The sequence below is a fragment of the Macaca fascicularis genome, chromosome 7 (assembly GCF_037993035.2).
Source record: "Macaca fascicularis isolate 582-1 chromosome 7, T2T-MFA8v1.1".
NCBI classification, from domain to species: domain Eukaryota; kingdom Metazoa; phylum Chordata; class Mammalia; order Primates; family Cercopithecidae; genus Macaca; species Macaca fascicularis.
In genome coordinates, this window is record NC_088381.1 from 126,646,547 (window position 1) to 126,674,533 (window position 27,987).

A 27,987-nucleotide genomic window follows, 5' to 3' on the forward strand; every position below is an offset into this window, starting at 1 on the left:
AACAGCTGACAAACTAGACAAATGTCAGAATACAGATAATAAGCAAAAAACCCGAACACTTTCTTTATTTTGCCTTCTCTCCATTGTGTCACTCAGTCAACTATTTCCACCCTGAAGTGTTGGTCACATTAAAGGACAAGGACACGAATAGATGCTTGTGAAGGGTTGTATGTTTTGGTAGAGAAAGCACTCTATTTTTCTTTTTTTTCCTTGGGTGAGAGGCAACATTTTTTTTTAGATCTCATATTTTTAATTTATGAGGTATTGTTTGTGTTCATTTTCTTCAACATTTCCAAAACCTCACAAATTTAGATGAACTTAAACTACTACAAAAGTGAGATATCATAGAATATTTTAAAACTAACTACATTAGCTTTTTTTTTTTTTTTTTTTTTTTTTTGAGATAGAGTCTTGCTCTGTCACCAGGCTGGAGTGCAGTGTGCAGTGGCGTGATCTTGGCTTACTGCAATCTCTGCCTCCAGGGTTCAAGCGATTCCCCTGCCTCAGCCTCCTGAGTAGCTGGGACTACAGGCGCGCACCATCATGCCCGGCTACATTTTTGTGTTTTAGTAGAGATGGGCTTTCACCATGTTGGCTATGAGGGTCTTGAGCTCCTAACTTCGTGATCTGCCCGCCTCAGCCTCCCAAAATGTTGGTATTACAGAGTGAGCCACTGCACCCAGCCAGCTTTTTTTTTCTTTTTTCTTTTTTAAGTACATCATTAAAGGAAACAACATTAGAAGAACACAACAAAACATTGATGAAGAAATTTAGTTAGGTATGCTTTAATAAATACATGATTCATTTTTTAAAAGCCTAAATCCTTTTATGTGCAAATAACCACTAATCACTATAAAAATATTTAAAAATCTAGTTCTCACAAGTAGGATTAATATGGCCTGTTATAATCTTAATATAATACATGTGCTTATTTATAGTAGATATTTGCTTAAACAGCTTCTTTTGCCATAGATGTTAAAGATATAAGCCTCAGCTCAATTCTGGTCTAATTATTAAGAACTTAAAAAGAATGATTATTCAAGTGATTGAGTTTTAAACTGTACTATGTTTATTTTAACTCCACTATTTGCATTACATGAACTATGAACTTGCATCAAGAAAATAGTGTATATGTCTAGAAACATTTTGAATGCTGGGGGAAGAATTTGACCAGCAAGACATCCTGTTGTCTAAACAGTATGAGGGCCTGTTTGCTTCACGGTGAGAAGATCTGCTTTCCTAACAGATTCTGAAGGTGCAGAACAGAAGGAGATGAAGGACTCTTGTCCTGCAGTGTAAGCAGATAATAGCACTTCAGCTGCTTCTCTACACAGGCAGGAGGTTGGACTTAGCAATTTTGTTAGAGACTTCTTAGTTCTTAATATCTGTATCATTAGTTGACAGATGGATTTCTGTCTGGAATCTTATTTCAAGAACGCTGCCTCCTGCTAGATAATCTCCTTAAACTGTAATTGACAAATGGAATGAATTTCATTTTCCTAAATTCTGGAGGAATATACTAAAATGTTATCCATGCCTTCAATCTGTGGAGCCCATTCTTTTAATAAATATTTATTGAGCATTTACTATGTGCCAAAAATTCTGCTGGGAACTAGGATACAGTGGAGAATAAGAAGGATACTATCCTTATTCTTCAGTGATAGCAACAAACAAGAATTTGAGTGCAAATACTCTTATAATAATTTTTTTGTGTATTTCTCAAAAGTCTGTTCTTGTTCTTTTTACCATTTTGGGTGAAAAAAGGAGAGATTTTTCTAGGATGTAGTAACTTTTTTCTCTCTCTATAAAAAGTACAGTCAACCTCTCCAGTTAACTTTTTCAGACCACAGCTTCTCAACTTGGGATAGTTACAACTGAGGTCAGACAGAAATTCTCTTTGAATGGTGAAGGCCAGTTATTACAGATAAGTCTAATAAACCACAGTCCAACTTCTCAGCCCAGACTTTGAGACTTTATGACTGATGGTAAGAGAACCTATCTTTATATTGTTCTCCTACAGAAACCCTGCCTGAGTCTCCTCACTGCTGGCCTGGCCTGCAGATTTCAGACTCTAGACCACAACATCTACTCTTATTGAATTGCTAGCCTACCAGACTGCTCTGCAGATTTTGGACTGGCCAGCCCCCAGAATTTCATGAGACAATTCCTTAAAACAAATATACGTGTCTCTCTTTACCTTTTTGCTTGTTCGTTTGTTTTGTTTTGTTTTTTGAGACAGAGTCTCGCTCTGTCGCCCAGGCTGGAGTGCAGTGGCGTAATCTCGGCTCACTGCAAGCTCCGCCTCCTGGGTTCATGCCATTCTCCTGCTTCAGCCTCCCGAGTAGCTGGGACTGCAGGCGCCCGCCACTGCGCCTGGCTAATTTTTAATATTTTTAGTAGAGATGGGGTTTCATTGTCATCTTGATCTCCTGACTTCGTGATCTGCCCGCCTCGGCCTCCCAAAGTGCTGGGATTACAGGTGTGAGCCACCATACCTGGCCTCTTTTGCTTTCTAAATATATGTATATGATATATATGAGCATATATGTATATGTTCTATATGTGGGTATGATATATATACATATAAAACTAGATATGATTAGTTCCATTTCTGCAGAGAACTCTAATACAGGCAATCTGAAAGGGATCAGATATTTAGTGTATTGGACTGGAAATATTCAACGTCCTAGTAGATTACATATATTTTGCTGAATTCCACCTAGAATCCACAAGAACATACTGCCAAAACCCTTCGTCTGGTGTGGAAAGCATGAAGGACACTGCCCTCAGCCCAAGGCCTCTGCTTAAAAAGTTTGAAAGCATTGTCTGCCTGCCTCCATCTCCTGAGTCCTGTCCCGTGGACCAGAAAAAGGTGATGCTCACACCCTTATGCCATCTCGTGCTGTCTTTGTTCCATCAGCAACCGCATGTGGCTGTCTGTGGTAAGTAATCGAACAATTGCTCAGGGAAGTACGTGCGCTAATGGTGCATGGCAGCATTACAAACACTGTCTGTTTGAGTTAGACCTGAATTGTCCTCTGATTTAAAGATTCCACTGTGATTATCAGAGCCCTGGGGATGATGCTGGCCAGAAAGAATGTGCATGGCTATTATTGTGCCAATTTTATAATTCGTCTTTTAATAATCTGTAACTGAAGAGCTGAATGGAATTTATCAAACCCGGCCTTGTTTCTCACTGGGGAGCTTTCTGTGTTTTGTTACTGAGCCAAGGCTGAATGCAGCTGTTGGAGCTGTCACCAGCATTCTGGTTCACCCAAATATTGATAATAATTACTCCTGCTTCACATGGAAAGCATTTATTTAAATATCTGTAATGGAAAGACCGTTATTATTGGTATTGCAGCTTTATAGTGAGTACATCAAAATGTAGATATGACATTCATAAACCGTGTTTGCAAAAAGCTGTATCTGTCTCCTGCACAGTACACAGGACCCTGGGCTAGTATTGCTGCTCATCTGTTCTTCATAGAATTAGGGAGAAGTTATTACTAGAGAATAATTAAACCCACAGAAATGTCCAAATGTTGGCAGGCTGCAGCCATCCCCAGCAGCACACAACAGCCTGTTATGATCAGCAAAATCCAATAGCCGGAGCTTTGAGCCTGAGGGGGGTAAATAGCATAATGAATTTTCTTTACCCTGTCATTACTCCTCTCCTGGCTTTCCTGGATTACAGTCACAAGCAGGTCACAGAACATTTATGCACACTTCACGCAAAGTGTTTTGGAGTGGAGGCTGGGTCTCGGTCTAACTGGTGGTGATCTATGTATCATTGCGAGGAATGAAAAGCTGCTTCTGCCCCTTGCCAGCTCTATCACTGGGAAGCCCTATACTAGCACAAGCCCATTGCCCCATATTTCCTCCTTAGGTTTTCCCTTTTCTATTCTCCTTGCCTTCCCCTGTTTGCTTGCTCTGGTGGTCTTCTGTCTCCTGAATCAAAATCTCTTTGTTCTTTATCACGTGAGACATGTTTCTTGCTCTAATTAAGATGCTTTTATTTCATAGATAATGTCAGATCACCTCCAAGGGAATGTTTGAGTAGCCGCCTACTGTAGTGAGGGCCTCAGCTGAGGCTTGCTTGTATTCACAGCAATGAGTTGCCCTGTCTATTTGCAGAGGCTAAGGAGATCGTGTGAGAAATATCCCTAGGGAGCAAGGCCTTTTCTATCAAAGCCTTACTTGTCAGAGGGAAAGAGAAAGACTGAGTCTAGCCCTAGGGCTGTTAGGAGACTTGAACCATAGCTTAGCCCCTGGAAGCATGTTTGGGCCTGGAGGAGAGAGAGCTGCAAGTAAAAATTGTGCCATTATGCTCTGTGACAAATTAGGGCTCGGTGACATACTGTTTAGGGACCCATCCAGCAGAGTGTGACACAGAGGCGGGGAGCCCCTCCCCCGCAGGAGAACCGCAGTGCCTGGAGCAACTGGGGGCCACAGCACTCTGCCCAGTCTGCCAGGGGGCCACCAGCAGAGGCTGCTATGCCTCTGGAACTGCAGAGCTCAGCCAAACAGGATGGCAGTCCCTGGGGCAGTCCGAGTTCCACTGGAATATTCCTGAATTAATGGGCAATATACCTTTGCCCTTGTCTGACACATGTGGTCCATCTCAGATACTTAGTTCCTTCCTCCATGTATTGTGAGTCCCTGGCTGGGAGGGCTGAGCTAATTTCCTTAAGGAGGGCTTCTATATTTCCCAGGTGAACGCTGCATCCTGATCTTAGCTTAAAGCAGGAATAACAGTAGTTTTGCCTTATAACACACCTGAAGTCTAAAATTGGACCAGCTTTCCAATAGCCTGTTGGCTAATAAAAACATTTGTTTTCGGTGGGGCGCGGTGGCTCACGCCTGTAATCTCAGCAGTTTGGGAGACCGAGGTGGGCGGATCACGAGGTCAGGAGATCTAGACTATCCTGGCCAACATGGTGAAACCCTGTCTCTACTAAAATACAAAAAATTAGCCGGGCATGGTGGTGGCGTGTGCCTGTAGTCCCTGCTACTCAGAAGGCTGAGGCAGGGGAATCGCTTGAACCTGGGAGGCAGAGGTTGTAAGGAGCCAAGATTGCACCACTGCACTACAGCCTGGGCGACAGAGCAAGACTCCGTCTCGGGGGGAAAAAAAAAAAAAAAAAAGTTTATTTTCAAGGAATAGCTTTTGGGACTTAACATTTCTTCAGTAGATTCCCTGGGAAGAAAACCTGAAGGAAAATTTAGGAGACATTAATGTCCTTATGACAGAAAAACACTGGGTAAAGAAGAAATTGATGAAAATAATGTTATGCTTAGCCAAGTCAGCCATTTGAGACAAAACTCCTCTTGTTTAAATTGCAAACTATCTATTTTGGCCAATGAATGTAGTCTTAAAGCATATCCTTAATTTTAGAAGCCTTTGTTACAAGAAAGCCAAATAATTGGGGTTTACAGTTTCGGAGCACTTTTCCTGTTTAAAAATGGCTTGGGGTTCAGAAGATGAATCATGTAATTTTGTAAGAATTCCTTATAATGTAGTATGAAATTATGCTCACATGCTCTGAAGTGTTTTTAAATAGCTCTGGCCACATCTTGGATATTCACTGTCTGAGAATGTATAATTTAAGAAATCGTAACAAGATGGCAGAATTTTGTTCTAAAGGATTTTTAAGGCATTGATCTCCACTCCAATGTTGTTTAAGTGCTTTTCTAAGACAGCTCTCGACTCCTGCTACCTTCACCTCCAAATCACAATTTTCAGAACTTTCAGGACGGGTTCTTCCAACTTAGGATGGTAGTCTGTAGCATTGTAAAGAAGGAGTTGATTCACTGAATTCTTTCCTCTTATTTGATGCCATGAATTTAGGGCCTGCCTTCTGTTTGATACTTGTTCTCAGCTTGCTGTCAGTTCCCTGCTAAGTGATTACTATGACCTTAGCTTAAGGCAGGTGGACTGACCCACCTTTCAAAAAATTTCACAAAATTTGGTGTATTTCTGGTGGGTAGGAATATTTTAGGAGGGTTTTTAAATCAGAATCTTAAAGAGGTTTGTAACATTAAGAAGTGTAGAAACCAAGGAATTAAGGAATGTGCTTATTGGGCAGATATCCAGAGGACTCTAGGCTAAAGAGAAATAATGGTGAAATAAATGGTGATGTGAAGGATAATTTGAGGCCTGGGAATGTTGATCAACACCCTTTAAATTCCACTATCTACAAGGCTGATTTTGTTTGTGAGGTTTCCAAGCGGCTAACAAATCTTTCTCTTTCATATGAATTAGAGCTTTGGGTTTTCTTAATTCATGTTTTGCTCATAGGTATACTTCTTTTACAGGAGCTGTTTCAGTTCAGAGAAGTTGTATGCAAATGAATATGTGATAAATTGAGTACTGCTTTAACTTCTTGAGATTAGCAGATTTTTAAAGAACTTTTTTTTTTTTTTTTTTTTTTTTTTTTTGGTGAAACCTTTGTAAAGCGAAGTGTGACCAAATAATTCGTTTACTTGGAAAATCCAAATTTTTCATGTATCAACTCTACTTAAAATGGGGAGATCTTTCATTGTGCAGTCTGCACTGAGCTAGAGCTTTTATCTGTGAAGTCAACTGGGGAGTCAGATTCCCTGTCCCATCCCACACTGCTGCTGCTTCTGAATATGGTACTTATTTTCTACTTGGACATTGATTACAGTAGAACCACGTGTCTATAGAATTAATTTATAAAAAGAGAAACCTGTTCAAAAAGGAAATTATTGGAGAATTAGAATTGCTAGATTTTTATTTTTTGAGGAGGAAAGAATAAAAATGCCCACAATTCTCAGGGAACAAGATAGGTCTCTTAGTGGCATTGTAATTTTAATATTTTTCATTTCTTTATGGAAGACATCAACATTTAGAAACAGAAGTCTCATGATATTCAACATGTTCTTTAATTTTTAAAGTTGATTTTAAAAAATACATATATGTGTTTCTGGATTATATTTGGATACATAAATATTTATGTACTCTGTTCCGCTTTTTCTTTTGTCACTGTTGTTTATCCTCACAGAGCATTGCAGGCACCAGCGTTCATGTGGGCCAGGCTGCGGCAAGGGTGGGGACAGCACCATGGACTGGAGAAAGAGTGTAAATGACAACCCGAGTGTGCACAGTCCATCCCATGCTGTTGGCTGTGTGGATTTGGGTGGGTTTGCCTTGGATGCAGGGATGGGGGTGGAGGAGGGTGAGAGTGAGCCCCAGAATCAGCACAGCACGAATTATATGTGGATATAGAAATATTTAGGTACTCTGGTCCACTTTTTCTTTTGTCACCATTGTTTATCCCCACAGAGCATTGCAGGCACCAGCCTTCATGTGGGCCAGGCTGCAGCAAGAGTAGGGACAGCACCCTGGGCTGGAGAAAGAGTGTAAATGACAGCCCAAGTGTGCACAGTCCATCCGGTGCTGTTGGCTGTGTGGGTTTGGGTGGGTTTGCCTTGGACACAGGGATAGGGGAGTGGAGGGTGAGAGCAAACCCCAGAATCATCACAGCATGTCACCGGAGCAATAAAATGGGGAAAGGATGGAAAGAGCTAAATTAAAGAAAATAAAGGACAAAATATGTGAGAGACAATCACAAAGTATAAAGGGGAGGAAGGCATAGGCACTAAAGTGGAGGGAGTGAGATGGTAAGTCAGAAATACTATAGTTGGTACCCCTCATCTGTGGTCGCTTCCATTTCATCATCAGAGGAGGCTGGGGTAAGGTGTGGTGGGGCAGAGAAACAGGCTCAGGCTGAAAAAGGGATGAGAGCGATACGGGGGAAGAGAGGAAGTGAGGGGAGTAGAAAGTACTGTAAATGAGGGCAAAAGGTAGGGTCCGAAGGGAGGGGCTGGCCTCTGTTTGCAGCATTAGGAATAGGAAGGATTCATGTAAGACTGAGAGTGGAGGGTTGGCCTCAGAAAAAGTAGTTTTCTAGAGTGTTCTGCTTCTGCTTCCTATTTTGCTCTCTGCCACTGAGAACAGGAAGGAAGAGGCCTGAGAAGACCCTCCTTCACTCCCCCAGCTGAGGACGGGCTGGGTGGGAACAGGTGAGGCTGAGGCAGGGCTGTCCTGCTGGTGGAGACACAGTACCCCAGAGAGAGCCTGCAGTGTGGACAGACCATGGCCGTGGAGTTGGACAGATCTGCCTCTGTGTGCTTCCTTGGTGACTTTGCCCAAGTAATTTAACTGTTCTAAGCTTCAGACTTTTTAATCTATAAAATGAAAATGAAAATGAAAATATCGACCTTCCAAGGTTGCTGCTCTAAGTGAGATATTGGGCAACATGGTTAAACTGGATTCTTAATCTCCCCTCTGCCCCTTTTGGTAAATTGCCTAATGGATGCTGGGAATTCTTGCTCTGTTGGAATGCCCAGGGACAGCCACCAAGAAGCACATAGTTATCCGGGGACTGGAGTGGCCTTTGGTCCATCATGGGCCTGGTCCCAGTTTCACCTCCTCTAGTGGTGACAGAACTTTTGCTGTTGGGGAGGCAGAGGTATCTCCAAGACAAGTGGCCTGCAGTGGCAAGGTGCCCCAGGATGGCATAAAAGTGAGCAGTGTATGGCTTATGCATCTTTTTGGGTTAACCTGCTTAATTCTTCTATGATCCAAATGTATACAAAGTTAAACATAGCCAATTGACTTTCAACTTTTAATTTTGACTGTAATAATTATATACTTTCTCTAAAATATACCTGTAGACCTCCATGCCATGGAGTCAATTATAAATAACAGTGGAATAACTGAAAATTGCTTTGATATTGGGGGGCCTGGAAACTTTGACTAGTACTCTTAAATTCTATAAGCTGGCCTTGCCTTCAGGTTCTTAAAATCAGCCCAGTTCTCTGTTTCTCTTTCATATGAGTAAATGGGTTTTGGTGTCTTGAACATCTGTTTCATCTGCACGTGCACTTTTCTTCTTTTCAAGCTTAGGGTTGAGACTTCATTCATTTCCCTCTACCACTACACTCCTCGTTCACATGCTCATGCTCATCTTCCACCTTTTCAATTCTTAGTTACTAGATTTGGGCTCTCATCCACTCTGCTTGTCTGAGACTTGGTTTTTGGATCTGTAAAATGGAGCTAATATTACCTTTTTTCCCCCCAAGCTATCTTGAAGATTAAATGAAATTATGTAGTTGTTAAGCTACATAAAAGACCTCTCAACAAATAATAATCATGAACAAATACATTACAGAATGAGATTCTAAATATATTTATATTATTAATTGGCAAACAATGGGATGAGAGATGAAGCAGAAAAGACAACTCAACTAAGATTGAGGATGTGTATGTATTCATATGGAATATCTTGTCCCAAATTCATTTTCTGGGAATTTTCCTCTTAACTATATTGTTGCCATAGAAGCAGTCACTGTGTGGCCGGTTCCTGGTCTGTAGGTAATTTTGTCAAGGATGGGCATCTGAACTAGACTAGGTCAGTGAGTCTATTCCTTGGAATGTTTGGAATTCATCTGAGGAAGTTAAGGAAGTGGGTTGAGAAGGAAAGAGAGCCAAGTGTAGTTGAGCAGCTAGAGTAGAGGAGAGAGGCAGCAAGGCTCCGGACAGGGCTTGAACCCTGGTTCCATCTGGTTCTGGTGCCTGGCTATATTTCTGTCCCTGGGTTCCTTGAGTTAACCCTGTATCTCTGTAGTGATTATTCTCCCTTTTGCTTATACTAGTTTGAGGTGAAGTTCTGTTGCTTGCAACTAAGGGCCCTAACTAATATAATGATCAACTAGATATAAACATTTCCCAGGACCTTGTGAGCAGTGTAAACTGAATTATCTATAAGGCATCTTTGATTTCTGTGATTTTATTTAATTTTATTTATTTATTTATTTTTGAGATAGAGTCTCACTCTGTCACCCAGGCTGGAATGCAATGGCGTGATCTCAGCTCACTGCAACCTCTGCCTACCAGGTTCAATTGATTCTCCTGCCTCAGCCTCCTGAGTAGCTGGGATTACAGACACCCAGGCACCCACCGTCATGCCTGGCTAATTTGTGTATTTTTGTAGAGTTGAGGTTTTGCCATGTTGGCCAGGCTGGTCTTGAACTCCTGACCTCAGGTGATCCGCCTGCCTCGGCCACACAAAGTGCTGGGATTACAGGTGTGAGCCACTGCACCCAGTCTTATTTTAATTTTAATTTTTACATTTTTGAGACAGAGTCTTGCTATGTCACCTATTGAAGTGCAGTGGTGCCATCTTGGCTCACTCCAACCTCTGCCTCCCGGGTTCAAGTAATTCTCCTGCTTCAGCCTCCCAAGTAGCTGGGATTACATGCCTGGTTAATTTTTGTATTTTTAGTAGAAACAGGGTTTCACCATGTTGACCAGGCTGGTCTCAAACTCTTAACCGTAAGTGATTCACCGGCCTCAGCCTCCCAAAGTGATGGGATTACAGGTGTAAGCCACCATACCTGGCCTGATTTCTGTGATTTTAAATGTGTGTGTGTGTGTGTGTGTGTGTGTGTGTGTGTGTGTGTGTGTTGAAGAAAGTGATGGTAGGGTCTGGGCAATCACAAGGTTCCTCATCTGTTGCCAGATAAATGCAGAATAGATCACAAATGATAAATGAAACTAAAAAATGTAATTTTATGGACAGTAAACAGTTTGAGGGGGTTGCAAGCTGCATATATGCTGTGATTACATAAGTATTAGCAACACAGCTTTTGATTACTTTCCTCAAGTTACTTTTTAGCTCTAGATGTTGAGGAGCACAGTGTAAAGGTGGCAAAGAAAGGTTTCAAATAATCATTTTAGGAAAACAAGGAAATACAATTGGGAATTCGTAAGTCTGATTCTCCAGAGTGAGATGATGTTAGTGCCATATGATTGTCCCTGAACCCTGAATTTAGGACAGCTCTTTTCAAATAATTTCTGAGAGATGAGGGGTGTCCTGCCTTTGAAACGGGAAGGACAGATGCCCTGCAGCTGTCCCTTCAGAAGGAAATGTGCCAGGTGCGAGATGCCATATTGGCCTCTTGACAATGACTTATGAGCTCTGAGCTTCAATTACCATGAGCTTGATGGAGATGTCATTTGTCATTGTTTCAGGGGATGTGGTTTGAAATATCTGAAAAAATAAAACTCAGCCTTATCTTATTAATTGTTTATTTTTAAGGGATCTTTGTGCTAATCACTTCAGATGGGTGACTTTTGTTGCCTTATCTATGCTCTGAAAGAGTAGTTGACTATCTGCCTTTTAGCTGGGGTTAGCTTTCATCTAGTCTAAATTAACTCAGTTTTGCTCCCTACTACACATAAAAAAGCCACTAATGTATCAATAAGTACTGTTATGTTCAGCTGATAGGGTGAAGCCAGCTGTCTATGGGGGTAACACTCTCTTCTCCCACAAGCCTTCTTGGGTAGTGGCTAAGAGCCCAGACTCTGTCACGGGACTGCCTGGGTTTAAATCCTAGCTCTGCCACTTATTTGTGTGACCTTAGACAAGTTACTTAATATATCTGTAGTTCCTAATTTATAATGTGAGGACAATGACCTCGACTGAATGGGTAAATATATGTCAAGCACTTCCACCAGTGCCTGGCACATGGCAAATGCTATGCAAATGTTTGGTAAGTGACTTATTTCTCCATTAGAATAAACTTAAACATCAAGTCTTCTTCCTCCAACCACGGATTGCCTAAAACCACACAAAGATAAAATTTGTTTGGTATCTGATGCTGCTGTAAGAATGGATCCTGGCTGGGCACGGTGGCTCACACTTGTAATCCCAGCACTTTGAGAGACTGAGGTGGGTGGATCATAAGGTCAGGAGTTCGAGACCAGCCTGACCAACATGGTAAAACCCCGTCTCTACTAAAAATACAAAAATTAGCTGGGCATGATGGTGTGCACCTGTAATCCCAGCTACTCAGGAGGCTGAGGCAAGAGAATCACTTGAACCTCGGAGGCAAAGGTTGCAGTGAGCTGAGATCGTGCCATTGCACTTCTTCCTGGGCAACAGAGCGAGACTCCGTCTAAAAAAAAAAAATGGATCCTGAAGAGATGGATTGCAGAATGTAATAAGGGAAGGAGGCCCCTTGAAAAAGGGCAGGGCTTTGAAACAGGAGTCCTATAGGACAGTTTAGCCACAGACCATCCTTGTCTGGCAACCTTCTACTTCCAAGCAAGGAGCAGCAGGGCCGGTTGCAAGATCTGCCTCTTCTTCATAGTTCCTGCTGTCATCTCTCTGGAATCCTACACGCCAGGGTTTCCCAGGGAAACTTCCAGTCAGAACTGTGATGTTTTTTCCACTACAATGGCTCAATTGTAGAGTGGGTTGGGAATAGGCAGACTTCTGATTCTTCACAGCATGTTGATAGAGAATAGGGTTCAGGTGAAAGAAATTACCAATCATTTTTCATTATCCAAGGTATCACTCACCCACTCCAAGGAACACGACTGCGGCAGCTGTGAGGATGCCGAGCATCAGGCCCCAAACCATCTGGCAGATCAGAAGGGGCATTTTCTGGCTGGGGGAAGCTGACATTCAGTAAATTGTTAGTGCTGACTCCCACAGTGACCAGTGTAGCTTCAGGCAGTGGGGAAGTTATGGTGGGGAAAATGAAGCCTTGATATACAGGTTGCACAATCTTGAGTTTTTTGTTTTTGTTTTTTTATGGCATTTTCTTTCCCAAAAGGATGACTTGAGAAGCTTTTGTATACATTGTCTTGTTACATTGGTGGATGACGTTTTTCCATGGGTCTCTCATGTTTCTGCGTGTCTTGTGAGCAAAGACACTGCCTACAGAGAGCAGAGATACTGTCTTTTCAAGAATATGTGTTTAGAGATAAGCCTGAAGTTACTGTCTCCCTCTTGAGCAAAGGGCAGACATGCTTCTAATCTAATCTAATAAAGACAGTATCTTCCTCTGAAGAAAAAGGCAGGTATGCCGATGCTATCCATTGTGAAAATTGTGGGTTTCCTCAGCGCAGGATCCCTCTCCTGTTACGCAACCCATCACGTGTGCAGATATTTATCATTTTCTCTTCAGATGGTCTCAAAATCGGGAGTTGGGGCTTGAGGACTGGCATAGATTTTTGACCTGCATTCTTTCTAAGCTTATTGAGGTTGTGGAGCACGTTCATAGCACCAGTGATTCATACAACTGAATGTAATTCTCAATGGTGCATTCTAGCTGTATAGGTCCAAAATCTTTCTCTCTCTCTCTCTCTTTTTTTTTTTTCTGCCAGCATCCTGCTGTATGTCACTACAATCTTTTTATTTCTGTTCAAAAATGGAATATTTTGGTCAGGGTTCAAGATTTAATATGATAACTTGCACATTATTACGTCTTTCCTATAAAAAAAAATCTACTTCCCTTTCCCAAGATCCATCCTGGTTTTACTTTTCTCCCCCTCCAAGAAAGAGTTCAGCCTTTCTAAGGTTCCATTCCTGGACAACAGTTCCACATTTGCTTAGTTCCATAAATAGTAAGTAACTGAATAGGGCCTTGTTAATCCTATCCGAGGTCTGTCTGAATCCAAATCTCATGTGCTTTCTGCTATATCGTTCTGCCTTTCCATAATGAAAAGAGCAACCACAAATATTTATTGAAGATTCATTCCAGCCAGGCACTGAAATAAGAGCTTCACTTGTATTCTCTTTCCTGATCCTTACAACAATTCCACTGGGGTAGATTCTGTTATTATCATTTTCACATAAATGAAAAAACTAAGGCTTAGAAAGTTATCTACTGTGTGCTAAGACAGCTAGTAACTGATGGGGACGAATGGGAACTCAAGTCTGTCTTCTTAACAACCAGACTGCATTGCCTCCCAGGAGGGTCCTGCCCAATTGGTATCCGAATAACATGTGAATGAAGGAGGCTTTATTGAAATGAATTATACTACCCGCAAAATATTCATTTTAGGTTTTAAAGGTGTCCTAAAGCTAATTGCAATGAAGTGAAGATTACATAGTCTTGATTCTCTATTATGAAGAATCTTCAAGAAGAAACAGTTATACTCCTTGTTAAATTTTTCAGACTTGCTATCTTGGCATTTAATAATTTATATCACTTAAGATCTTTTCTCTCTACTAATGATGACTATTGAGTAATTTATTCATCTTGGTTTGGTCAAATTGAAACTATGTTGCTTTTATAGTGGTAATAATAGTAGAATAAAAATAATTAAATCATAACACAACTGGGCATCTATTTTCTCATTTATACCAGTGCCAGGTATAAATGACTATCAAATTGCCCATCAACTAAGAGTGATTTTTAAAATATCTTTGTTTGCTTACTTGTACAAGCTTTATATTGCATGGTATTATTTTCTTTTTTCTTTCTTTCTTTGGAAACGTTAAGTATAAATTTACTATCCACCTAGTGGTAGCTAGGTAAAATTGCAGGCATAATGATAAATAATCAACTTTGTAGCTCTCAGCTTCAAACCCAAACCTGTAAGGGGCAGGACAGACTCAAATGCCTCAGGGACCAGGCAGATAATACAAATAAATGAAATAGGCCAAGTGAGAGAGTACAAGTCTTGCCAAAAGGAGCAATCCCTATTTAGCTTCAATTGATCATCCTCTTATGAAAAGCAGATCAGAATTGCCACACGTTCTGATTGATCAAGAGAGGCCAGAAATTCTAATTTTAATGTGAAACCTCTTGATTTCTTAGACGGTGGCTCAATTTTCTTGAAAACACTAGGTGAGCTAAATAAAGCTGACAGTCCACCAGTTTTCAATGCTCCTCTGTGCAGAGTGAATGGCATCTCCCCTAACTGTAGTATTAGACTGCCACTCACAAGCCACAATTTGCAATTGCAAGAGAGGCGCAAACTGACAGAGATCTCCTGCTTTACTATGTATACACAACTGAACTCTTGAGCTGTGGAGAACAACTAATTCTACAGGAAAAAGTGTAAGGCTAATCTGAGCCACCCAGGGATGGCAGCAGGGGCCTTCATGGCTAGCTGCTGGCCTGTAGGCGCTAAATTGCGGACTGCTCCTGCAGGAAGCCTTCTGGGCCTGGGAGGCCTTTATCTGGCTCAAAAGCTAGGGCTGCTTCTCGAAGGACTTTCAAATGCTCCTCAGCAGCTGACAGTGACTGGTCAATCCAGTCCAGGACCCTGTCAGATGGCAGGCATTCCTTGTCACCAGCACCAGATGACTGACAAGACAGGAGCAGGGCAGTCATCCCTGCATCCAGGAGCTTGGGGTCCAATGGAGGGTACATCGACTTCACAACATCATCCACCCTGGGGCTGTTCCACTTGGCCGCCACAATGATGTCGCTGACAATGGCTGAAGTCTTCATCTTGGCCCCAGAACCCATTGTGATGGCAACAAGCTCCTCTGTCAGAGTGTGACAAATCTTCAAGATGGCAATGCAGTGGGACATGAGACCTGAGGCATCTTTGATCCAGTCTTTGTTCTCCAGAATGGTCTCAGTGTGGGGGTTGGTGATAACAACATCATCCAGTTCTAACTCAGAGGGCTCAGACTGCGTCACCATGGCACTGATGAGGTCCATAATGGGCTTAGAATCATAGCGCTGCAGAGGTCTCGGGGCTGGTAGTAGCGCTGCCTGCAATCCAGCACCAAGACTGCAAACGAAGCCAGAAAGATGGTGGCCAGCACACCTATGGCAACAATCACCACGGTCTCCATGCTTCCGGGGAGCTCCTGACTCAGTCTCCCTCACATCCTCCTCATGGGCTAAAGCTGCTGGAAGTGGCAAATTGGGGGAAGAGGATGGCAGGAGCTAGGTTCCTCCATGACACCTCCGGAGACCTGAGGGCCTCAAGCGGCAGCTCCGGGGCACATCCCGCTGCGCTCCCAAGATGGCCCCTCAGATGGCAAAGTCAGCGGTATTATTTTCTTTTAATTCCTTTGTTAGAGCTCTTAAGTTTCATCCAGTAAATGGTACATTATTTGAGGGGTTTTTTTGTATGTTATAATATTTATGAACCATTAATGCAGACAAAGGAAAGAAAGCCTTACCAAGGCCCATTAGATGCTTCACAGTATTCCAGAGACAGCACAGTAGGCAAAAAAGAATTGTGGTAGGTTAAATATGGATCCAAGCTCAGTGTCTCTATTTACCATTGGAGTGATTTTGGTGAATTTCTTAATCCCTATAAGCCTCAGTTTTTCACCTATGAAATGGGATAATATTATCTAGCCTATAAAGTCTTTGTGGCGACAGAGCGAGACTCCGTCTCAAAAAAAAAAAAAAAAGAAAGAAATAATATGTATAAGTTAACTGGCATGTATTAGGTGCTCAAGAAGCTGAACAATAATCACTGTTGTTTCTAAGATAATTATTATCACTACTATTAATCTCTCATTATTTATTAATGCCCCTATATCTCCATGGATCTATTTAGATGTATAGCCATGAGGTCTTACTAACTAAATGATAATCATAAAAATATTCCTTGTTATTACTTTTTCTTCAGGCGAATTTAAATATTTTTCTAACTTTCTGCTTTCATGAAAGTTAAATTAACCCTCTCTGGGTGCAAATGTATATTCTACCTTAAGTAGATATTTCTTATCAAGCATTTAATGCATTAAATTTCAACTTTAAATATTAAACATTTCAAGCTGTAAACATTAATTTCAAACTTTAAACATTAATAAATTTGACCATAAACCTCTCTTAATTTGAAAATTTTGAACCTTGAGGCATTAATATACATTTTCTTGGCCCTGCCACCAGCTGAGATGCCTAGCTTCCTCTATGGCATATGACTACTGTATTTCTATGGCAACTGCCTTAGCATTTTGCAAGGGTCAAAAGAACCCATTCTGATATGTTAAAGGCAAAAAACAGCGATAGTCATTTAACATCAGTTTTAGTCTTATCTCTAATGTAACCCTTCTATTCAAACAATTCCTTGAATTAACTCCATACTAGATTTTGAAAACAAGTCATTTCCTGTTTCATTTTATTCCCTTTTCTTAGAAAGTCACCTCTCTTCCCCTATTGAAATTCTATCCACCTTTGCAGGGAGAGCTACAATGTCATTTTCCTGGAGGCCCATCCCACTATTACACAAGACAGGTTCCCTACCTTTGTAACATTGAGGTTTGCCTGCTAATTAGACTCTCAGCTCAAATATATTTAGGGTGGTGAGTCATTTGTGCACTTTGTTCTTCCAGAGAAAAACATTGTTGTCTGCATGTCTTTATGTGTGCATAGTGCGTGAGAGAGTCCTTTACAATCATAAATGCTCAATTTAGGTTAATTGAAAGAATAAATAAATAATGAATGATTTGTTTGGAAATAAAACAAACACTGGCTGGGGTGGCAGGGAAGCTATAAAAGGCTAGGTTGGAGACCTAGTCTGGTTGCCTGTTACATGCGTGGCTTGGGAAAATAATTTAACCTCTCTGAACTCAGTTTCTTCATCTGTAAAAACACAAGTGATCCTGCCTCCGTCCTTTCCCTGTGTGATTAAGGGATAGTTGTGGGAACCAAATAAAGAAATGCATGCACACTGTCAATGCTAACCTGAGGTATTAAGTTCCAAGACAGCTGGACAACTCAGTTGACGTTAGATACTTTTAATAGCCAACTTTACACACTATTATCTCACCCCATTAAGAATATGTTATCAAGCTGTTTTGATATTACACAGCAAAGATGATTCATTTACTCCCTCATCTGTTTTTCTGTTCATCCATTCATTCACTAAAATTTATTGAGTGCCTACTACATACCAGCTACCATGCTAGGCACTTGGGCTGTGAACATGACAAGGCAGATGTAGTTCCCTTCTCTGAAGGACCTTGCATTCTTGTAAGGGAGCACTGAAATAGGTCTACAAACAAATGAGCCCACAAATAAGATAATTTTAGATGAGGATAAGTGCCAGAAAGCAAATAAAACAAGGTAGTGTGCTAGGAAGTAAGTAGGCATGGACATCATTACAGTGGTCAAGAAAAGCCTTTCTGGAGGGACCAGAATGAAGAGTAGGGACAAGCTCTGCAAAGTGGGGACAGCAAGTGCAAATGCTCTGAGGTGGGACCAGGCTGAGGTTGATCAAAGAGCAGAAAGGCCAGTGGGCTGAAGCAAAATGACCCAAGGAGAATGGAGGCATTCGCTGATAGAAAGGTGGTTTATATGCACAGAAAGATTCAGAAAGAGAAAAGCAATATATTTTCTTTGGCAAATCAGATCAAGGAGTTTAAAACTGGTTTAATTCTTGTGAAAACATAGCTCATTGGATAATATGTTAGGGTATTTACATTTATATAACCATACCGTTAGGGAGTTTTGAGATTTACTATTTTAAAAAATCATTTTAATATTAACAAAAGCAAAGTGATCTTAACATTGTCCGTGGTGGTTGATATTTTACCAGAATACTATTTTTTCCTTTCCATAAGTTGTTACTATTATTATTTTGGTGATTTGTTGCACCTTCTGCTGTCATTCATTGTAACCAATATTTAGTGGAAAGTCTGAATTAAAACATTTTAAAATATATTTAATTGTATTGCATTCACAATCTTTTACTAATAGGAAGTGTTAGGTTCTTTGTAGGTACTAGCTGAAGGGGGAAAAATTTAGTCCCTCATGGAGTCCTCATGGAGTACACACACACACACACACACACACAAACACACACACAATTTTTAACTGTGATAAATGCTGAGAAAGAGGTTATGTGCTATCACGCTAATTCCTTTTTTTTTTTTTTTTTTTTTTTTTTGAGACAGAGTCTCACTCTGTCACCTAGGCTGGAGTGCAATGGCGTGATCTCGGCTCACTGCAACCTCAGCCTCTTGGGTTCAAGCCATTCTCCTGCCTTAGCCTCCCAAGTAGCTGGGATTATAGGTGCCTGCCACCACGCCCGGCTAATTTTTTTAGTTTTTATTTTTAATAGAGATGGGATTTCACCATCTTGGCCAGGCTGGTCTCAAACTCCTGACCTCATGATCCACCTCCCTCGCCCTTCCAAAGTGCTAGGATTGCAGGCGTGAGCCATGGCGCCCAGCCCTATCATGCTAATTCTTAACAACAGGAATTTACCAGGTAAGAAGGTCAGGGTTAACCTAGTCAGGATTATGAACTATCAGTCCTACTTTAATCACAATTAGAATGGTGTATAATAAGTTTTTATCCCCACTGTAGCTTTTTACCTTTCCTTAGAGATAAATTGCATGTAAATATATAGTAAAGTGCTTCAAGTCAGTTTTGTCTCTTAAGTATATTTTTTTTCTTTGTAATCTGCTTTTACTTTTAATTTCAACAGCAAACCAATATCCTTTCCCCACCCTTTTTCATATTCACAGAGAGGAGTCAGCCCTGTTGTTGACACTAATCAATGATCACTCGTATTTTGTTGGCAGAGAGATTTATCCCATCTCCTGTGAGTTCTCTTCTCCTTTTTGCACTCTCCACCCTAGACATCTGGGCCACAATTGCCAGAAGCCTCCGAGTGCTCCATCTCACTTTCCTCCTTCCAAGTCTCCCCGTGTGTCATCTCTCTGGTCACAGTGGTGTCCCAACCAGTGGTCCCTGAAGTTTCCTGACACTGAAACCTGCTCAGCCAGACGGCACAACTCCCATCAGGCAGCAACTCTGTGCCAGGCATCGGACTTCCAGGCTCATAAACGTGGGATCTGTTAGGCTGAGAACATAAGTGCTCCAGCCCATTATTAGCTGGTAGAAAGCTTATAAAAAAGAACTTTATAAACCAAGGCACGAGTAAATAATTTCATGAGCAAAGCTGCAGTGTGGCAGTTCTTGGTTTAAAGCTGAAAGCCTTTCTAATGTGTTGCCAGAGGATTAAACGCTATCACCATGTTTCAGGCAGTGATTTTTATTGCATGTTTCATTCAGGATTTGGCATTGGAAAAGAAGGAACTCTGCACACATCAAATTGAAATGAGAAAGCAATTCTTTGCTATTTGAGGCAGGGATGCTATTGTTTCGAGGACATTATCTTCTGTTGAGGTGATTCCCATCTTGTGCGCACTCTCTCTCCATTTTTCAACAGATATTTACCATTTTTCATTTCTTGATAAATCCTTTTTGTAATGCCTGGTACTTTCAATATTATTCTTCAAATAATTCTGACAAACAGAATGATACGTTGCTTAACGATGGGGCTGTGTTCTGAGAAATGCTTCATTAGGTGATTTTGTCCTTGTGAGATGATTGTAGGGCGTACTTACACAAACCTAGATGGTTTAGCCTCCTACACACCTAGACTATATGGCATGACCTATTGCTCCCAGGCTACAAACCTGTACAGGATGTTACTGTACTGAATACTATAGGCAATTATGACACAATGGTAAGCATTTGTGTATCTAAACAAATCTAAGCATAGAAAAAGCACAGTAAAAGTATGGTATTATAATCATATGGGACCACTGTTGTTTATGTGGTCCATTGTTGACTGAAACGTTGTTGTGTGGTGCATGACTGTAAGGTGGTCTGTTTGCAGTATTAGAAGAGAAATAGCTTGTGTAGCACTCATAGGAAATCAGGGATTAAAATAGGCAGAGCAAAAAATCAAGGACTCACCTCTCTTACTTAAAAAAAAAAAGCAGGTCATTGAGCACAAGGTTACGGCTTTGGGTTGGCCACCCTGAGTTAGAGTGAGACTTGAGGGTCTGAGTCTCACTGAAAAGTTATTTCACATCCTGGTGGATCAGGCTCTTTGAGAGTATAGTCCACACGCTACTCTGCCTCTGGGATGGCAAACAGGAGCACCCAAACTCCCTTCAGTCAGCTCCCTTTCCTTTTCTACCATTTTCTATCTTCGTTCCTTCCCTTTAATAAGGGAAACAAAACTTCTTCCTTTTAATGACTGCCACCAGAGCTCCTCTTTGCAAGGTAACTTTGTTGTGAAAAGGTGCATGACATTGATACAGACAGCTATAGGCAGGTGAGACACTAGGACATGGAGGAGGCTGGTTCCAATGCCCCATTAAGGATGGCAAGGCAGCCCTGCACAAAACCAAGAGAGCAAGGGCTCCAGACAGGGTGGGGAGGGAAGCATGAGGTAGAGGGCCCTGAGGCTGGGATTGTGGAGTGGAGAACCCATGGTACCCTGGAGGTGGAGGGACTGAGGCACACTTAACAGTAGTAATGCCTATTTTTCTATTTGCATTTTTGAGATGTAAATGCCCCCTCCAACTCCCTCTAAAATCCTTTAGTAGGGAGGAGAGTGCTGATGAGCTCCTGCCTAAGGGATGGGTGGGCCTAAGGAGGGCCTGAGTTTCCTGTATATGTATTATAGAACAGCCATAGTCAGCCTTACAGCTGCAGGAGGTCAGGAGACCATCACAAGAGTTAGGCCCTTCAGGGGTTTGAGGAAATCTCCAGGCTGGAATCTGGACTGCCCTAAGCCATGAAATCTGGAGATTTAAGTCAATTTTCCCTGGGTCTCCAAACATCAGCAGAACCATCAGCACAACCTACTATTAACTTTGGTTTATAATAGATTTTCAATAGGCCTATACTACAGTACTTTGTAATAAGTAACATGAAAATGAATGTTAGTGAGGTGGTTTGCAAAGATCCTGGCTTGCAGCTAGACAAAATGTGCAAGGCAGAAGGCAGAAATGTGCTTAGCGCAAACAGGTAATTAAGAGAATTAAAAAAAAAAAAAAAATCCAATAGTCTGGTTCATGGTAGAATAAAATGCCACTCTATTCTGTTTATAGGAGCATTTTTAATTGGCAAATATTAGAATCCGTGGAAAATCAGTCAGAGAAAATCCAGTTAAAACTCTTCATGGACTCATGCTCTAGCAACATTCTTAGAAAAAAGGCTTTTAGAAAAATATTATATTTCTTATTCCTCATACAGTTAGGGAACACTTTTCTGCAGATTACTTCTTTCCGGGATTTTATCCTGGGGCTCTTCCTCCCACCCTTTGCTCTTCTCTACGTTACATACATGTAGGCTGCACTTTGCCTGTGAAAAGCCATGGTAGGTGGCTGCCCTACTGCAGCAGCTTGGGGTTCTCCTCCGGACGCTATCCTCCAGTGGTTGCATGGATGTCCCGCAGAGCTCTCCCAGCTCCCTTCATGGTGGGCTTCACCTCCTCCTAGAGGACCTCAATGGACTCTTCACTTCAGAGCTTCTCATTCTTCTTATCCAGCTTCTCCACATAGACAGAAGCCTATGTGCAGAAAGTTCAGAACAGCGCAAGGCTTATATTCCTCCAACATGTAGGTAATAGGATTCCAGAGTGTGTAACTCTTTGAAAGGACTTTCTTCCATTCTGTTTAGAAAGGCATTTACTGTTAGCACAGAGAAGTGGCTTTGTCTTTCTCTATTGGTCTGAGTGACAAAGAATGCAAGGTGTGTAGTTGTGTGTGTGAGAGTGTATATGAATGTACTTGTGAGTGTGTGTCTGTGTCTGGGTGGGGAAGAATAATAGAAAAGGAAGGGAAATCTAATGACTTCACTCAATAGTGAGCAATCATTTTTCATTCAGGACAATTAGGAAGCATACTGTATAACATTATCTTTTGCGTCAGTACATTCAGTATTTACACTAGTACTTCAAACATTTATTACTTTGTCACTAAAAGGTTTCATTTTGGGAGGTGAATTGTCAAGGTGACCTAAATAGCACAAACTGCAGAACTTGATGGTTATACCATGTCTTTGAACACTTACTGTATCTTTAAAAGCAGTGGAGCTGAGGCGAGGGATTTGTGGAATTTGAGAATGAGGCTGTGAATTGGCACCAACAGATCAGGGAGTGATGCTTTGGTGCCCAGGAAGCTGGAGGACAGAAGCTGTTATCTGAGAGAGTGCTGAAACAAGAATGGATTTTAAATGTGAATACCTGTCCTTACTTTTCTGCTCATATAGTCTGTACCATTTGGGCTTCTTGGTTGCAAGCAACAGAAACTGGCTCTAATTAATTTAAACAAAAAGGGAATTTGTTATAAGGATATTTTCAATGGGAAGCTGAAGAACAAGCTTGGAGAGTAGGAAGCAATGTCTCCTCAAAACCCAGGCAATGGAACCATAACATCACAGGTCCCACTGCAGAGACAGGCCACTCTACACTCCATCTGCACAGTTGTGAGAAGTGTGACCCACAACCCTCCCCTGCTTTCCTCGCATGCTCAGACCACAGTTCTGGGAGGGTGTATCCTTGGCTGAGCCTGATTCAGGGCTGCCCTTCCTCCCCCAGAATACTGCACAGGTGTAGGAGAGGGAGAGGCCTCGCCCCTTTGGCGTTCATGGTGTAGTGGATGGTGATTTCCTTTGTCTCTAAGACCACGCAAAATGAGGGCTCTCCAATAAAGAGAGACTGATATGTGAACGCGAAGATGGTAGGAAGTTGAAGACTGTCAAACTAAAAAGTGGTTCAAGTTCATTACATGCTCCGTGACTTAGCCAGAAGAGACTGGGATACTGAAGCATGTCCTTATAGGTTTCTTCCTGGTTGGGGTTTCTTCTCTCTTCTACTCCAGGCTCAGCTACAAATGTCACATTGCTGGGGGCAGCTGACTAGATGAGCGCATAGGAGTAAGAGGCTGGCATCTGTAAAATAAAAATAGCACCACTCATCTCCCAGTGTGCTTGTGAGGATTAAATAGGCTATTTGTGAGGTACCTAGTACTGTGCTTGGCATTGAGCAGTGTGCTCAGAAGATGTTAGGTTGTGGCCCTCACTGCGCTGTTTCCCAAAGGGCAGTGGGCAAGTGGGATGTGCCAGTTGTCATTTTATTTATTCAACCAATATACTAATATTATTGAGTGCCATTGCTCTTATTTTCTTCAAGGACTGGTGAAGACATTGTCCAGGAATGTACCACCTACTAGTTGTGCAACCTTAGGCAAGTTTTTTAGCCTCTGTGAGAATCCATGTGAATGGCTGTAAAGGAGAGATAGTAATCATACCTACGTCAAAGAATTTTTCTAAGTCTTAAATGAGATAATCCATGTAAAGTATTTAGCATAGGGCCTGGCAACAGGAAATACTCAGTACCTGTTAATGATTAATAAGAAACCAAAGAGTTTAAAACGTTTTCCTTGAATCCACTTACATATCCAACCTCTTCTAACAAAGAGTGGTATACTTCATGAGCTTACCACAAGCTCTTTGTTCTAAATGCAGCTTATTTTCTAAGGATCCAAGAAGCTACCATGTAGCCCTGAAGCTGGAAGAACATCATGGGTGTTATAGCTCATCCTCTAAATTGTATGAAGGAAGAGATGGGGGCTGGCTGGTGGCAGATTTACTGACTCTCCACATGGTGCTCCATTAATCTCATCTCATGAATTGATCATCATCAGTTGCAATAGGCTTATTTTCTATTTCTTTTCCTTTTTTAATTTTTTTGAGATGGAGTCTCGCTCCATTGCCCAAGCTGGAGTATAGTGGTGCAATCTCAGCTCACTGCAACCTCTTCCTCCTCGGTTCAATCAGTTCTTCTGTCTCAGCCTCCCAAGTAGCAGGGACTACAGTTGCCTGCCACCACGCCCGGCTAATTTTTGTATTTTTAGTAGAGACAGTGTTTCACCTTGTTGGTCAGGCTGGTCTCAAACTCCTGACCTCAGGTGATCCACCCACCTCAGCCTCTCCAAGTGCTGGGATTACAGGCATGAGCCACCACGCCCAGCCTTATTTTCTATTTCTACCCACCTCAATTAAAGTAAAAAAATCAAATGTTGGTCAGGCAGAGTTCAGTTATCACAGGGTTCTGCTGTTTTACCACTTCTCTTCCTGCTGTCATTGATGGAAGTGGTCAGGCTATGCAGTTAGGTAAGGCCTGTCAATCTCACCTTATCTAATCATTTCCATCTACTCATAGCAGACTGTCATAAGAAGAAATGGAAGTGGTACGGGGAGGCTTTGGCTGTCTTTTAATTCCTATCATCCTTGAAGTGGTTACTTAATATTCTGTCTATTATTCCTTGTGGAATCTCTTTGGCATTACCAATTGCCTTATTTTCTCATGGAGTTAAATTACTTTCAAATGATTTTTCTCGCACTATGGTAGCTTGCATTTTTCTAAGCTGACTCTAGTTTATGATTTTCTGGCATTAGATTCAATCCCTTCGTCTTTGTGTATCTGAACACAATTTTTACCTATTCAAAACAGAACTTCCACTAATATCAATAACCTAATGTTCATTCTCTATTCCAAGTCATTTACAAAATTTTTATTGGGACCAGAGAGAATAGACCTTTTGCCAAATATCTTGTCTGAATTGGACACTGAGCCATTTATCGATTTCCTTTGTTTAAAAAATAGGTTAGCTATTTAAAAATTTATTTGACAATGTTTTTCCCAAGCTAATTTAAATTTACTTTAGATAACATTTTATTAAATACTGTATCAGATGATTTATTAATTCCCTCCCTCACGTAATTCTGCATTATTTCCTAAACAAATTATTATTGTTGTTATTATTATTATTATTTATTTATTTATTTTTTGAGACAGAGTCTCGCTCTGTCGCCCAGGCTGGAGTGCAGTGGCGCGATCTCGGCTCACTGCAAGCTCCGCCTCCTGAGTTCACGCCATTCTCCTGCCTCAGCCTCCAGATTAGCTGGGACTACAGGCGCCCGCTGCCATGCCCGGCTAATTTTTTTGTATTTTTTTTTTTTAATAGAGACAGGGTTTCACCGTGTTAGCCAGGATGGTCTCGATCTCCTGACCTCGTGATCCACCGCCTCGGCCTCCCAAAATGCTAGGATTACAGGCGTGAGCCACTGCTCTTGGCCACAGATTATTTTTATAATTTCGCAAAGAGCAGCTATGTTATTTTATTTGAAACAACTTGTTTAAATAAATGCTTGGCATTGCTTTGCTATTGCTTGGGATTTTAAAATTTTGAAGGTTATAGTTTTGATTTTTCTTACACTTTTAAAAAATAGATGAGCTGAGTAACTCCCTTTAATCAAGAATTTATAAGTTACAAATATTCATACTTTCCATACCAAATAAAAAGATAATTCTTTACAAATCGACGTTTCTGTAGAGACAGCAATTTTTTTTTCAATGATGTTCTTTTGGACTTTAGGAACAGAGGGTTTTTGTTATTGTTGCAGTTTTTAAAACTCTTCTTCAATGTACTTCAAATTACCACTCTTCAATGTTCTTTTTAAAGACAGATTTGAATGCCACTAAGCTTCATGTACAAACTTTAAAACTGTTGTCATTCATTTCATACCTACACTCATTTATGTTGTGTATATTCTCTGTAATTCCTGTTTTCTTATCTATTTATTTAAGCTAGGATCTCCTGGTGGCGCTTGTCAATGTGAGTCTTAATGTAATCACCAAGCGCAGATTTTCTTTGGGTTTATTTTTGTGCTCTCTAGCTCAAAATTGCCCTTCATATAATTTGGTACTTTTTGATGCCAACTGATGGGCTGTCATTAGTTTAATGTGTCCACTCATACAGCATTGTGAGGCCTACACCATCTACATAGTCAGTCTTATTTCTCTTTCCCTGGGGTTAACTCAGTATCTACTGTAATTTCCTTTACCTGTTTTTAACTACATACTATTTTATAGGACTACAGATTACTTTTTTCCAGACTTTATCCAAATGTGATATTAAAAATCCTTTCTATATGCTATGCTATGTTTCAACATCTTTTTTAAGTTCAATATTGATCAATTAGGAACATATTTATAAGGAACACTCAATATTTAATCTGAGTGATTAGGTTGCATTTTCAGCTATATCTCAATATACAGTTCAATAAGTTCCTCACATCTTTTCCATATGAGGATATAATTACCCGGCATTTTTCTTTTTCACAGAATGAGATGTTCTGGATTAAGCCTACATTCTTATGCAGCATTAAATAAATATATGTTGTTTTAAAATTGATGTGTAAATGATCTAACATTACACATATATGTTCATCCTTTCTTTCCCCTAACAATTATATCTAACATTTTATGTAAATAAGATTAAACTCTGGTCAGGCCCTGTGGCTCCCCCTATAATCCCAGCACTTTGGGAGGCCAAGGTGAATGGATCACTTGAGATCAGGAGTTCGAGACCAGCCCGATTAACATGGTGAAACCTCATCTCTACTGAAAATACAAAAATTAGCCCAGGTGTAGTGGCACGCGCCCGTAATCCCAATTACTCGGGAGACTGAGGCATGGGAATACCTTGAACCTGGGAGGCAGAGGTTGCAGTGAGCCAAGATTGTGTTACCGCACTCCAGCCTGGGCTACAGAGTGAGACCCTGTCTCAATAAAAACAAAAGATCAAACTCTCCTTTGTCTCCTTTGAGTTAAACTTTCATTTCCAGCAGAAATGTTCAGTCTTTGATTTCTGAACTCCTCATTCTTTTTCTCCCCAAAGGGCTTTTTTTCTTTCTTTCTTTTTTTTTTTTTTTGACAATGTTATAAAAAATTAAGGAATACATGAATTTTATTCAAATATCCACTACCAAGAAGTAATCGTTTATGAAATTACATTCTGGGAAAAAAGGACCAACATTAAGTCTGAAATGATAGCTTGAGACTAGGAGTTCAAGACCAGCCTGGGCAACATAGCAAGAACCTGTTTTCCACAAAAAGGAAAAATAAAATAGAATAAAATGAGGCCATTCCCTGTGTTGCCTACCCCAGTTTCACAAGATAATACTAGTGTCTTGGATGTTAGGGGAATTCTGTTGGGGTCTGACAGAGACCACTCAGTATACTTTTTTGGGACCCGGCTTCCTTGACATCCAGCTCTAATTTAAACGTCTTTGATTATCATCACAGCTGAAAATGCCACAAATTTGTTCTTTTTAAAAAAATTGTAGTAAAATATCATTTAGTGATTTTTAAGTGTACAATTTAGTGGCTTTAAGTACATTTATGTTGTTGAGCAACCACCACCAACATCCATCTGCAGAACTCTTTTTATCTTGCACAACTGAGACCATTTGCCTAATGGTCTCAGTTCTGCAAGATAAAAAATAATAACTCCCTATTCCCCACTTTTCCCAACCCCCTGGCAAGCACAGTTCTACTTTTTGTGTCTGAGAATTTGACTACTTTACAGACAT

The 27,987-nt window shown here is 40.9% G+C and overlaps 1 long non-coding RNA gene and 1 pseudogene across 1 annotated transcript in view; one reads left to right on the top strand and one right to left on the bottom strand.

Moving 5' to 3' along the window:
* Positions 1-27,987, top strand: part of LOC123574542 (uncharacterized) — a 198,096-nt gene that overhangs the window by 47,546 nt on the left and 122,563 nt on the right. Inside the window, exon 3 of the long non-coding RNA XR_010588500.2 lies at positions 2,724-2,942. This is a non-coding gene — a long non-coding RNA (uncharacterized lncRNA). The remainder of the gene's footprint in view (positions 1-2,723; positions 2,943-27,987) is intronic.
* Positions 14,956-15,800, bottom strand: LOC123574544 (transmembrane protein 98 pseudogene; annotated as a pseudogene).